Here is a 14257-nt window from a genome sequence, read left to right on the forward strand (position 1 = left end):
TCTTCTAACAAATCCAAAAAAAAAAAAAAGATAGTAACACAAACATAAAAACATCACAAATAACAGGAAGCAACAACCACTATTCCTTAATATCTCTTAACATCAATGGACTCAATTCTGTAATAAAAAGACATAGACTAAGAGACTGAATATGTAAACAGGACGCAGAATTTTGCTGTATACAGGAAATGCACCTCAGTGTCAAAGACATACAGTACCTCAGATGAAAGGATTGGAAAACAGCTTTCCAAGGAAATGATCCCAAGAAACAAGCTGGAGTAGCCCATCTAATATCGACTAAAATCAACTTCTAACCAAAAGTAGTCAAAAAGGGTAAGGAAGGACACTTCATACTCATCAAAGGAAAAATTTACCAAGAAGAACTTTCAATTCTGTATGTGGGCTTTTTGTTTTTTTGGTTTTTTGTTTTTGTTTTTTGTATTTGTTTTTGTTGTTGTTGTTGTTGCTATTAAAGACCAGCCTTAGTCCGTGGTGATCTTACAGGATGCATGGGATTATTTCAATCTTCTTGTATCTGTTGAGGCCTGTTTTGTTTCTTTTATGAACATGAGTGGCCTTGCTCCAAATACAAGGCCACCAACATTCATAAAAGAAACTTCGCTAAAGCTCAAAGCACACAATACTTCTCACACAATAATAGTGGGAGGCTTCAATACCCCATTGTCATCATTGGACAGATCATGGAAACACAAATTAACAAAGACACAGTAATACTAATAGAAGTTATGGACCAAATGGATTTAACAGATATCTATAGAACATTTCATCCTAAAACAAAAGAATATACCTTCTTCTCAATACCTCATGGTAAATTCTCTAAAAGTGACCATATTACCAGTCACAAAACAGGCTTCAACAGATACAATAAGATTGAAATAATCCCATGCATCATATAAGATCACCACAGACTAAGGCTGGTCTTTAATAGCAACAACAACAACAACAACAATGAACAAACAAACAAACAAACAAACAAACAAACAAACAAACCAGAAAGCCCACATACACATGAAAGCTGAACAATGCTGTACTCAATGATAACTTGGTCAAGGAAGAAATACAGAAAGAAATTAAAGGCTTTAGAATTTAGTGAAAATGAACTCACAACATACCCAAATTTATGGGACACAATGAAAGTAGTGCTAAGAGGAAAATTCATAGCTCTGAGTACCTCCAAAAAGAAACTGGAGAGAGCATACACTAGCAGCTTAACAGCCGACCTCAAAGCTCTAGAACCAAAAGAAGCAAATACACCCATGAGGAAGAGAGGGCAGGAAATAATCAAACACAGGGCTGAAATCAACCTAGTAGAAACAAAGAATCAACCAAACCAGGTGCTGTTTTTGTTTGTTTGTTTGTTTTGGTTTTTTTGTTTGTTTGTTTTTTGTTTTTTGTTTTTTGTTTTTTTGAGAAAATCAACAAGATAGATAAACCCTTAGCCAGACTAGCTAGAGGACACAGGCATAGTATGCAAATTAACAAATTCAGAAATGAAAAGGGAGGTATACCAACAGAAACTGTGGAAATTCAAAAATCATCAGATCCTACTACAAAAGTCTATACTCAACAAAACTGGAAAATCTGGTTAAAACAGACAACTTTCTAGACAAATATCAGGTACCAAAGCTAAATCAGGATCAGATAAACCATCTAAATCATTCCTTAGTCCTTAAAGAAGTAGAATCAGTCATTAAAGTCTCCCAACCAAAAAATAGCCTAGGACCAGATAAGTTTAGCACAGAAATCTATCAGACTTCCAAAGAAGACCTAATACCAATACTCTTCAAAATATTCAACAAAATAGAAACAGAAGGAATGCTACCCAGTTCATTCTATGAAGCCACAGTTATGCTGAGTATTCTCCCTTGGATATGGAACTGTTTCTGTCTAATCAGGATCTTGTCCCAATTTCTTTTCATAGAGCTTCATAAGAAATTTTTTTTTATTCCTATCATGTTTACAATAGATATTAAATCTAGTTGAGTACATACTTCTTTTAGCTTCAGAAGATATTATATATATTCAGAAGATATCAGATGCATTAAACCATTATAAATTATTTTGTTGACTTAAAAATGTCAATACAGAGTTGTATATTTTAAAATAAATTTTATTAGTTTAATAAGAAAAGCAAAAAAAGTTATATGATTTCATTTTGTCTTTGCTATTTGCTATTTTCAGTTTTCAGTAAATTATAGTATTTTAAAATTTTCCTTCTTAACTTCTGCCTTGACCTAATTATAATTCACTATCATATTATTTAGTCTCCATGTGTTGTGCATTTTCTATTGATGTTGATATCCAAATTCATCCATTTTTATTCAAGTAGAATACAGGATATTCCTTTCCTACATTTGTTGAAACTTGTTTTGTGTTCTAAAATGATGGATTTTCAAAAATATTCCAAGTACTTTTAAGAAGGAAGCTTTTTTTTTTTTTTTTTTTTTTTTTTTTTAGAGTCGGGGTGATATGTTTCATTTATGTTTTAGATAAATTTAATTTATTATGTAATCTAGCCCCAACATTTCTCTGTTTAGTTTTTGCCTGGGGAACATGTCTATTGGTCATATTAGAGCATTATACTCTATCAATAATTTTAGATCTGACAGTATTTATGCTGTGAAGTTCGATGTCCCCGTTTTTGGGTGTACATATTTAGAATTTTAATATCCTTTGGTGAATCTTTGATTTTCTAAGTATAAAATAATCTCTGTATCCTTTCAGAATAATTTTGTTTGAAGTATATTTTGCCAGATATTTAAACATCTATGTCTTCTTGATTCATTATTCCATTTACTTGAAATACTTTTTTCCATCCTTTTACCCCAAGGGAGTACCTATCACTGATGGTGAGATGGGCTTCTTTTTTTTTTTTTTTTTTTTTTTTTTAGATATTTTCTTCATTTATCTTTCAAATGCTATTTCAAAAGCCCACTGTACCATCGCCCTTCCCTGCTCCCCTGCCCACTCACTCACACTTCTTGGCCCTGACATTCCCCTGTACTGGGACATGCAAGTTTGCAAGACCAAGGGGCCTCTCTTCCTAAGAATGGCTGACTAGGCCATCTTCTGCCTATATATGCCGCTAGAGACATGAGCTCTGGGGGTATTGATTAGTTCATATTGTTGTTCTACCTATAGGGCTGCAGACCCCTTCAGCAACTTGGGTATTTTCTCTAGCTCCTCCATTGGGGCCCCTGTGTTCCATCCTATAGATGACTGTGCACATCCACTTCTGTATTGGCCAGGCACTGGTATAGCCTCAAAAGAAAGAACTATGTCAGGGTAGTTTCAGCAAAATCTTGCTGGTGTATGCAATGGTGTCTGCATTTGGTGGCTGATTATGGGATGGATCTTCAGGTGGGGCTGTCTCTGGGTGGTCCATCCTTTAGTATTAGCTCCAAACTTTGTCTCTGTAACTCTTTGCATGGGTATTTTGATTCCTATTCTAAAGAGGAATGAAGTATCCACACTTTGGTCTTCCTTCTTGATTTTCTTGTGTTTTGCAAATTGTATCTTGGGTATTTTAGGTTTCTGGGCTAATATCCACTTATCAGTGAATGCATATCAAGTGACTTCTTTTGTGACTGGGTTACCTCACTCAGGATGATATCCTCCAGATACATCCATTTGCTGAAGAATTTCATAAATTCATTGTTTTTAATAGCTGAGTAGTACACCATTGTGTAAATGTACCACATTTTCTGAATCCATTGCTCAGTTGAGGGACATCTGGGTTCTTTCCAGCTTCTGGCTATTATAAATAAAGCTGCTATGAACATAGTGGAGCATGTGTCCTTTTACAAGTTGGAATATCTTCTAGGTATACACCCAGGATAGGTATTGCTGGATCTTCTGGTAGCACTATGTCCAATTTTCTAAGAAACCACCAGACTCATTTCCAGAGTGGTTGTACAAACTTGCAATCCCACCAGAAATGGAGGAGTGTTCCTCTTTCTCCACATCCTCGCCAGCATCTGCTGTCACCTGAATTTTCAATCTTAGCTGTTCTGACTGGTGTGAGGTGAGATGAAATCTCAGGGTGGTTTTGATTTGCATTTTCCTAATAATTAAGGATGTTGAACGTTTTTTCAAGTGCTTCTCAGCCCTTCGGTATTCCTCAGTTAAGAATTCTTTTTTAGCTCTGTACCCCATTTTTAATGGGGTTATTTGAATTTCTGGAGTTCAGATTCTTGATCTCTTTGTATATATTGGATATTAGTCCCCTATCAGATTTAGGATTGGTAAAAATCCTTTCCCAATCTGTTGGTGGCCTTTTTGTCTTATTGACAATATCCTTTGTCTTACAGAAGCTTTGCAATTTATGAGGTCCCATTTGTCTATTCTTGATCTTACAGCACAGGCTATTGCTGTTCTGTTTAGGAATTTTTCCCCTGTGCCCACATCTTCGAGGGTTTACCCCACTTTCTCCTCTATACATTTCAGTGTCTCTGGTTTTATGTGGAGTTAGACATGAGCTTTGTACAAGGACATAAGAATGAATCAATTTGCATTCTTCTACATGATAACTGCCAGTTGTGCCAGCACCATTTGTTGAAAATGCTGTCCTTTTTCCACTGGATGGTTTTAGATCCCTTGTCAAAGATCAAGTGACCATAGGTGTGTGGGTTCATTTCTGGGTCTTCAATTCTATTCCATTGATCTACCTGTCTGTCACTGTACCAGTACCATGCAGTTTTTATCACAATTGCTCTGTAGTATAGCTTGAGGTCAGGCAACGTGATTCCACCAGACATTCTTTTATTGTTGAGAAGAGTTTTTGCTATCCTAGGTTTTTTGTTACTCCAGATGAATTTGCAAATTGCCCTTTCTAACTCAGTGAAGAATTGAGTTGGAATTTTGATGGGGATTGCATTGAATCTGTAGATTGCTTCTGGCAGAATAGCCATTTTTACTATATTAATTCTGCCAATCCATGAGCATGGGAGATCTTTCCATCTTCTGTGATCTTCTTCATTTATATCCCCTTGATCTCCTTTTGTTGTCTAATTGCTCTGGCAAGGACTTCAAGGACTATACTGAATAGGTAGGGAGAAAGTGGACAGCTTTGTTTAGTCCCTGATTTATTGGGATTGCTTCAAGTTTCTCTCCATGTAGTTTGATGTTGGCCACTGGTTTGCTGTATATTGCTTTTATTATGTTTAGGTATAGGCCTTGAATTCCTGATCTTTCCATGACTTTTATCATGAAGGGGTGTTGGATTTTGTCAAATGCTTTCTCAGCATCTAATGAGATGATTATGTGACTTTGGATTCCAGGTTTTGCTGAAATTAGGGGCCAAACTATTCCCCCTTACAACTGATAACCATCCCTTCATATGTGGAAATAAAGAACAACAAGCCTTCAATGCCATTAAGACTGCCCTAATGTAGGCTCCAGCTTTGGGTTCCCCTGATATGACTAAGCCCTTCCATCTATTTGTGGCTAAGAACAAAGTTATTGCAAGAGGGGTTCTTACTCAGAGATTGGGGCCCCAGAAAAGACCTTTGACATACTTACCAAAAAAAATTAGATCTTGTAGCTGCAGGATGGCCTGCTTTTCTGCACATACTGGCTGCTGTGACATTACTGTTCAAGGATGCAGATAAATTGACTCTGGGGCAGAACTTGGTAATCTCAGTGTCACATGACCTAGAAAGTGTACTTCATTAGCCCCCTGGCCGATAACTGACTTACACTTGCATGACACTTTACCAGACTCTTGCTCAACACCAACAGAGTTACTTTTGCCACCATCCACAAGCCGAAACCCAGCTGACCTGCTCCCAGACCCAGACTTAGAGCCCCCTGTTCATGAATGTCAGCAAGTTCTTCCCGAGGAACATGGGTGGTATAAAGCTCTGACAGACCAGCCACTACAAGGCACGGATGTTACCTGGTTCACAGAAGGGAGCAGCTAACTTGAAGAAGGGAAGAGACATGATGGAGCAGCTGTGGTAGATAGACACCAAGTTATCTAGAAACAGGTCCTGCCAGAGGAAACATTGGCCCAAAAGGCAGAACTGATCGCCCTCACTAAGACTTTGGAATTAGGAAAACGAAAAAGACTCAATATCTACACGGATAGCAGGCATGCCTTTGCCACAGCCCACGTCCATGAGACCATATACCAACAGAGAGGTCTACTGACATCTATAGTAAAGGAAATTAAGAACAAAGAGGAAATACCGGCTCTACTGATGGCCCTCTATGACACTGCCAAGGTAAACCTCATCCACTTTCCTAGTCACCAGAAGGGAGATACTGTGATAGCAAGGGACAACAAGGTGGACCAAGAGACATGAGTGGTTGCAGTCATAGCTCTGCCAGTGTGTTGCATCCAACTCGGCCAGCAAGAAAAACACAACCACTGGTTCTTCTTAAAGCCGTTTACTCAGGCAGCTTCTCTCTTCAAATCCCCCAGCTTCTCTGGTTACAAGTGTTTTTTTTTCCCCTCCAGCCACAACCATGCCCCCACCAATCACCACAGGTCACATCACCTCACCAGGCAGGCTTGCTCAGCCAATCAGGGATTAGGGGCATGCCATCCACCAAACATGGGCTTGTTTACTGCCTGGAATAGATTTCCATCCAGCTGGCCAGGGAGTCCGGAATGGCTCCCCACACCGGTGCTCCTGGCAACGAAGCCAAAAAAAAAAAAAAAAACAACCTTCCCCAAGTTTACCTACACAGCAGAGGGCTTAGCCCTCATTTCCAAAGATTCTAATCACCAGGTCAACAAAAATAAGAGAGTGGGGTATACCTCCAGGAGAAAGAAAATCCTGCCACAAAGACAAGCAGAAGCTATGATCAAACAGATGTACCAGTGGACTCACTTAGGGGTAAGCAAACTCATCCAGACATTTTCAAAGACTAAGTACCATGTACCAGGTTTAAAACACCCTGTGGGGCAGGTGGTGCACAGTGTGAGCCCTATCCAAAAAGACAGTGTCTGCTGCACTATTGTGGACCCAGGGAAGAGGTACCTGGGAGACAGATCCATTGTCTACTGGAAGGTAAGACTTTACTGAGGAAATATGGGTATAAATACCTTCTTGTTTTGTGGATATGTTCTTGAGATGGGTAGAAGCTTTTCCCTGTAAAAATGAGACTGCTCAGATGGTTGTTAAAAAGATCATTGAAGAAAAATTTCCAAGTTTCGGAGTGCCAAAAACAATAGGGTCAGATAATGGCCCTGCCTCTGTTGCCCATGTAAGTCAGGGCCTGGCCAAATATTTAGAGTTCGAATGGAAATTACATTGTGTTCAGAACAGGTAGAAAGGATGAATAGAACCCTAAAAGAAACCTTGACAAATTAACCATGGAGACTGGAGCAGACTCGGTGGTGCTCCTCCCCTTTGCCCTATTTAGAACTATAAATACTCCCTCTCAATTCAGTCTTACTCCTTTGAGATCCTTTATGGGGCTACTGCTCCCCTCACTTTCTTAAATGATGTGATTGAACCCACATGTTGCAATAATGATCTGTATGCTAAGTTAAAAGACTTGCAGGTGGTGCAAAAGGAAGTCTGGACACAACTGGCTACAGCATATGAGCCAGATACCCCAAAGGCATCCTACCAGTTTCAGTCGGAGATCTGATCTACCTGCACCAGCATCTTGCCCAGACCCTCAAGCCTCACTGGAAGGGTCTCTACCTAGTCTTNATTACTACCCCTTCTTATCCTGTTTCTGCACTTAAACGTTGGCACATGCATCCTTAATTGCTTAAGTACAGTACAAGTTTTGATGCTCAGACAACAATATCAGCAGCTGCAACAAAATAAGACATCATTTCAGTATTGAAATGTACCAGAGAAAAAGGGGGGAATGTAGAATCCAAAATAAATTCAAGACCACTCAGCTCTTTCCCCACCTCTGAAGGGACTTTCTTAATGATATAGTTTTAGTGGTCAAAATGAACAGACCAAGTCTACAGCTTGCCAAAACAAGAATAGCTGTTCTCAGAAAAATAACCATAACAAAAATAACAGTTCTTGGAAATTTTTTCTTGCCCTGCCACACAGTAAATTCCAAGAAAATCCATAAGGACAGCAGAGTAGGACACTAGGCCAAAGGTAGTCACCCTATATAAACAAACCAATGCCTGAAAGGGTTACTTGCTATATCAATGAGAATAAGCTAGCCCTGTTGCCTAAATCGACCCTTACAAGGTATTAAAAGCATGTTCTTTGTTTGTTCAGGGACTCTCCTTTTGCCTGCTGGCTGAGGGTGGTCCCCAATGTGTTGGATCAATAACAAAAAACAAAGCAAAACAAAAACAAAAAAATAACAAAAAACTCTTGCAGTTTGCAGCAATGTCAGTCTCTGTGGTCTTTGTGAGTAAGGGTCTTTTGCTGGACTCCAACAACAAATGCCAGAGTTAAAGTCCAGGCTGCAAGACTGCTTGCTTCTCAACATCCTCCAGGACAGTTTCTTTTCTCTGGTTGGGGAAAATAATAGTCACAAGGTCTCAGATAGCAGCCAGGGTATCATTGCTGAGTGACTGAAACCTGATTTAACAATCTCATGAGTGAGCCTTTCTGAGTAACAGAGCTTTCTGAGCAGTCAAGTGCTCAAGACCACAGACCTAATCAATGGGAAATTAAATCTCCAAAGCAGCAAGCACCCTGAAGCCACTTCAGTTTCATTAAAGCTTTTTGTTTTTAAAGGTAGAGTTTCTTTAACTAGAGTAGTGGTTCTCAACCTGTATGTTGTGACCATTTGGGAGGTTCAAATGACCCTTCCACAAGGGTTGCCTAAGACGATGAGAAAAGCCAATATTTATATTACAAATAGTAATAATAACAAGTTTACAGTAATGAAGTAGCAACAACATTTTATGGTTGGGTGTCACCACCACATGGGGAACTGTATTTGAGGGTCACAGCATTTGGAAAATTGAGAACCACTGTACTTCTTCTAGCCTTAAGACAACCTGCACTCTCTTGGTTCTGTGATTTAGCCAGCTTGTCTCTAACAAAAAGGATTTCTCAGAAGAACCAGTGAAGAATTTGCTTTTTTCCTTCTTACAAGTTTTCTCCTTCCTTCCTTCCTTCCTTCCTTCCTTCCTTCCTTCCTTCCTTCCTTCCTTCCTTCCTTCCTCTCTCGTACTCTCTCTCTCTCTCTCTCTCTCTTTCTTTTCTTTTTTTGTTGTTTTGTTTAGGCAGTGCCTTCTGTGATGGTTCATATACAATGCCAACTTGATGAAATTTAAAGTCACCATAGAAATTAATCTTTTGGCAGGTATGTGAGAGAATTTAGAAATTGAGCTAATATAGGTGGGAAGACCCACAGTAAATGTGGGTAATATTATTCTAAGACTGCTATCACAGACTAAAAAAAAGGAGAAAATGAGGTAAGCATTAGTGCTGATCTCTTTTTGCTAACTGACCATATATGCAATGTGACCAGACACTTTAAAATCCTGCCACACACCTTCCCCACCACAGTGAAACAATAGGAACTCAATGTGAAAAAAATAAAGATTTCCTTCCTGAAAAGGAAGACAGAGAGAGAGAGAGAGAGAGAGAGAGAGAGAGAGAGAGAGAGAGAGAGAGAGAGAAGTGGTCCTAGGAGGCATGATGGAGTAAAAAGAGTTTTGTAAATAGGCATACACACACACACACACACACACACAAACACACACACATTAATTAATTAATAGATAAATAAAAATTTAAAATAAATGTAAAATTTAAAATGCTTTAATGGAACATTTTACCCAATATCATAGTGATCATAATGCAGACAATGACCTGAAAAATAATCCAAGTGTATTCCACAATACTTGGTAATTAATACACATTTATTTTAACATTCAAATCATTTATAAGCAAGAGGTTTTATTCAGAAATTCCTGATATGCATAACCTCATCTTTAGAAGTTGCTCACTAAGAACTCACCAATACCAAGAATCAATTTACTTGCCATTCAAGCAATGTCCCTTAGAATCTTCTACCAATTCTAGGCTCCCCCAGCAGGCAATATGCTTCTGCTAGATTTTCAGTTGAACACTCAGTAGAATAAGTAACTAGTATTTGAATTCACTACCAATGCAAAAAGTGCAAAAAAGTGGGTTTTGAATTTTTTTACAGAAATATGAAGCCCAAATTGTTCCTTATAAAATATTTTTTGATGACTTTCCAACAAATTTTGAATAATTTTTAACTTTTATGCACAGTGAAAGAAGTATAATGTTTTAAATTAGGTTTGTTTTGTTTAGGTGATGACTCAGTCCACAGGAATAAAGTGGAAACTGATTTACTCCTGCCTCATTTGCATTGCTAATATAGCAAGCCATTGCCTTAGTTTGGTAGGTTGTTGATAATTCTGACATTTTTGACATCTATTGAAAATAGATAAATGAGAATTATTGCTTCAAAGGATTGTACATTTATTTCAGCCCTTTCGAAATTTACGCATATATTCTGGTAGGTGCCAACCCTGCCTCACCTTGGGCGAGACCTCAGTGGACAGTCCCAAGGTCCCCCAGTGGACTGCCCATGCCAAAGGCACCCTAGCAAACCCAGGATTTTAGGATCATTGAGGAGAGTCAGCCTCCAGGGAGGCCTCTGACTCCAGGACTCAGGTGAAAGTGCCATCTTGTATCCTGGGACTCTCAGAGACCAGTCTGCACAGGACAGCAAGTGGGCTGCAGAAGCAACACAGCTTCTTGGACAGGGTCCCTTTGAGCCTTCATCTTCATCCAAGATGTGGATCTGAGCTCCAGACTTCTGTGCACCTTCCCTACAAGAGGAGAGCTTGCCTGCAGAGAGTGATCTGATCTGACCACTGGGACTCAGGAGGGAGTTGAACTCCAAGTAGTGCTGACAGAGGCTAACAGAATCACAGGAGGAACAAGCTCCAGACAGAGACAGCTAGAACATCTAATACTAGAGATTACCAGATGGCAAAAGGCAAATGTAAGAATCTTACTAAAAGAAACCAAGACCACTCATAATCATCAGAACACAGTATGGCCACCAGAGTGAGTACTGGATACCCAATACATCCAAAAAAGCAAGGTTCAGATTTAAAATCATATCTCATGATGCTGGTAGAGGATTTTAAGAAGGGCATTAATTACTCATTTAAAGAAATACATTAGAACACTGCTAAACAGGTAGAAACAGAGGAAATATAAAAATCCCTTAAAGTATTGTAAGAAAACACATCCAAACAAGTGAAGAAATTGAAGAAACAATCCAAGATCTAAAAATGGAAGTAGAAACAATAAAGTAAACCCAAAGGGAGACAACTCTGGAGATAGAAATCCTGGGAAAGAAATCAGGAACTATAGACGTGAGCATCAGCAACAGAATACATGAGATGGAAGAGAGAATCTCAGGTGTAGAATATTCCATACAAAACATGGACACAACAGTCAAAGAAAATGCAAAATGCAAAAAGATCCTAACTCAAAACATCCAGGAAATCCAGGACACAATGAGAAGACCAAACCTAAGGATAATAGGTATAGATGGGAATGAAGATTTTCAACTTAAAGGGCCATTAAATATCTTCAACAAAATTATAGAAGAAAACTTCCCTAACCTAAAGAAAGAGATGCTGATTAACAAACAAGGAGACTACAGAGCTCCAAATAGGCTGGACCAGAAAAGAAATTCCTCTCAACACATAATAATCAGAACAACAAATGCATTAAATAAAGATAGAATATTAAAAGCAGTAAGGGAAAAAGGTCAATGAACATATGAAGGTAGACGTATTAGAATTATACCAGACTTCTCAGCAGAGACTATGAAAGCGAGAAGATCCAAGGCAGATGTCATACAGACCCTAAGAGAATACAAACCCCAGTCCAGGCTACTAGACCCAGCAAAAAATCTCAGTTACCATAGATGGAGAAACCAGAGTATTCCACTACAAAACCAAATTCAAACACTATCTTTCCACAAATCCAGTCCTTCAAAGGAAAATAACGGGAAAATTCCAACAGAAAGAGGGAAATTATATGCCCAAAAAGGCAAGAAATTAATCCTTCAACAAAGCTAAAAGTAGATAGCCACAAGAACAGAATCCCAACTATAACCACAAAAATAACAGGGAACAACAATTATATTTCCTTAATATCTCTTAATATCAATGGACTCAATTCCCCAATAAAAAGACATAGACTAACAGACTGGCTACATAAACAGGACCCACCATTTTGCTGCATACAGGAAACGCACCTCAGAGACAAAGACAGACACTACCTCAGGGTAAAAGGCTGGAAAACAATTTTCCAAGCAAATGGTCCAAAGAAACAAGCTGCAGTAGCTAGAATAATATTGAATAAAATCGACTTCCAACCCCAAGTTATCAAAAAAGACAAGGAGGGGCACTTCATACTCATCAAAGGTAAAATCTCACAAGACGAACTCTCAATTCTGAATATCTGTGCTCCAAATGCAAGGGCAGCCACATTCATTAAAGAAACTTTAGTAAAACTCAAAGCACACATTGCACCACACACTATAATAGTGGGAGATTTTAACATCACATTCTCATCAAAGGACAGATCCTGGCAACAGAAACTAAACAGAGATACAGGGACACTAACAGAAGTTTTGAAACAAATGGATTTAACAAATATTTACAAAACATTTTATCCTAAAAGAAAAGGATATGCCTTCCTTCTCAGCACCTAATTTTACCTTCTTGAATATTGACAATTTAAGTGGTAAGAAAGCAAATCTCAACAAATTCAAAAATATTGAAATTATCCCATGCATCCTATCAGATCACCACGGACTAAGGCTGATGTTCAATAACATTAACAGAAAGCCAGCACTCACATGGAAGTTGAACAACACTCTACTCAATGATAACTTGGTCAAGGAAGAAATAAAGAGATTACAGACTTTTTAAAGTTTAATGAAAATGTAGCCAAAATATTCCCAAACATGGGATACAATGAAAGCATTCCTAAGAGGAAAACTGATAGCTCTGAGTGCCCCTGAAAAGAAACTAGAGAGAGCATATACTAGTAGCTTAACAGCACACCTAAAAGATCTAGAACAAAAAGGAAGCAAATTCACCTAAAAGGAGTAGACAGCAGGAAATAATCAAACTTAAGGCTGAAATCAACCAAGTGGAAAAAAAAAAAAAAAAAGAACTACACAAAGAATCAACCAAACCAGGAGCTGGCTCTTTGAGAAAATCAACAAGATAGATAAACCCTTATCCAGACCAACTAGAGGGCACAGGGACCGTATCCTAATTAACAAAACTAGAAATGAAAGGGGAGACATAATACCAGAATCTGAGGAAATCCAAAACATCATCAGATCTTACTACAAAAGGCTGTACTCAACAAAACTGGAAAACCTGGATGAAGTGGACAATTTCCTAAACAAATAACAGGTACCAAAATTAAATCAGGATCAGATTAACGATCTAAACAGTCCAATTTCCCCTAAAGAAATTGAAGTGGTTACTAATTGTCTCCAACCAAAAATAGCCCAGGATCAGATGGGTTTAGTGCAGATTTCTATCAGACCTTCAAAGAAGACCTAATTACAACTGTCCTCAAACTATTCCACGAAATAAAAACAGAAGGTTCTCTACCTAATTCTTTCTATGTAGCCACAGTTATTCTGATATCTAAACCACATAAAGACCCAACAAAAAAAGAGAACTTCAGATCAATTTCCCTTATGAATATCAATGCAAAAATACTCAATAAAATCCTCACAAACCGATTACAAGTACACATCAAAACGATCATCCATCATGATCAAATAGGGATTATCCCAGGGATGCAGGGATGGTTTAATATACAGAAATCCATCAACGTAATCTACTACATAAACAAATTCAAAGACAAAAACCACAGGATCATCTCAGATGATGAGAAAGCATTTGACAAAATCCAACACATATTCATGATAGCAGTCTTGGAAAGATCAGGAATTCAAGGTCCAGACCTAAACATAATATAAGGAATATACAGCAAACCAGTAGCCAAAATGGATAGAAACTCGAAGCAATCCCACTAAAATCAGGGACTAAACCAAGCTGTCCACTCTCTCCCTACTTATTCAATATAGTACTTGACACCCTATCGGTGGAACAACAATATGAACTAGCCAGATCCCCCCAGAGCTCGTGTCTCCAGCTGCATATGTGGCAGAAGATGGCCTAGTTGGCCATCATTGGAAAGAGAGGCCCATCGGTCTTGCAAACTTTATATGCCTCAGTACAGGGGAACGCCAGGGCCAAGAAGTG

The sequence above is a fragment of the Mus caroli genome, chromosome 1, assembly GCF_900094665.2.
Source record: "Mus caroli chromosome 1, CAROLI_EIJ_v1.1, whole genome shotgun sequence".
NCBI lineage: Eukaryota > Metazoa > Chordata > Mammalia > Rodentia > Muridae > Mus > Mus caroli.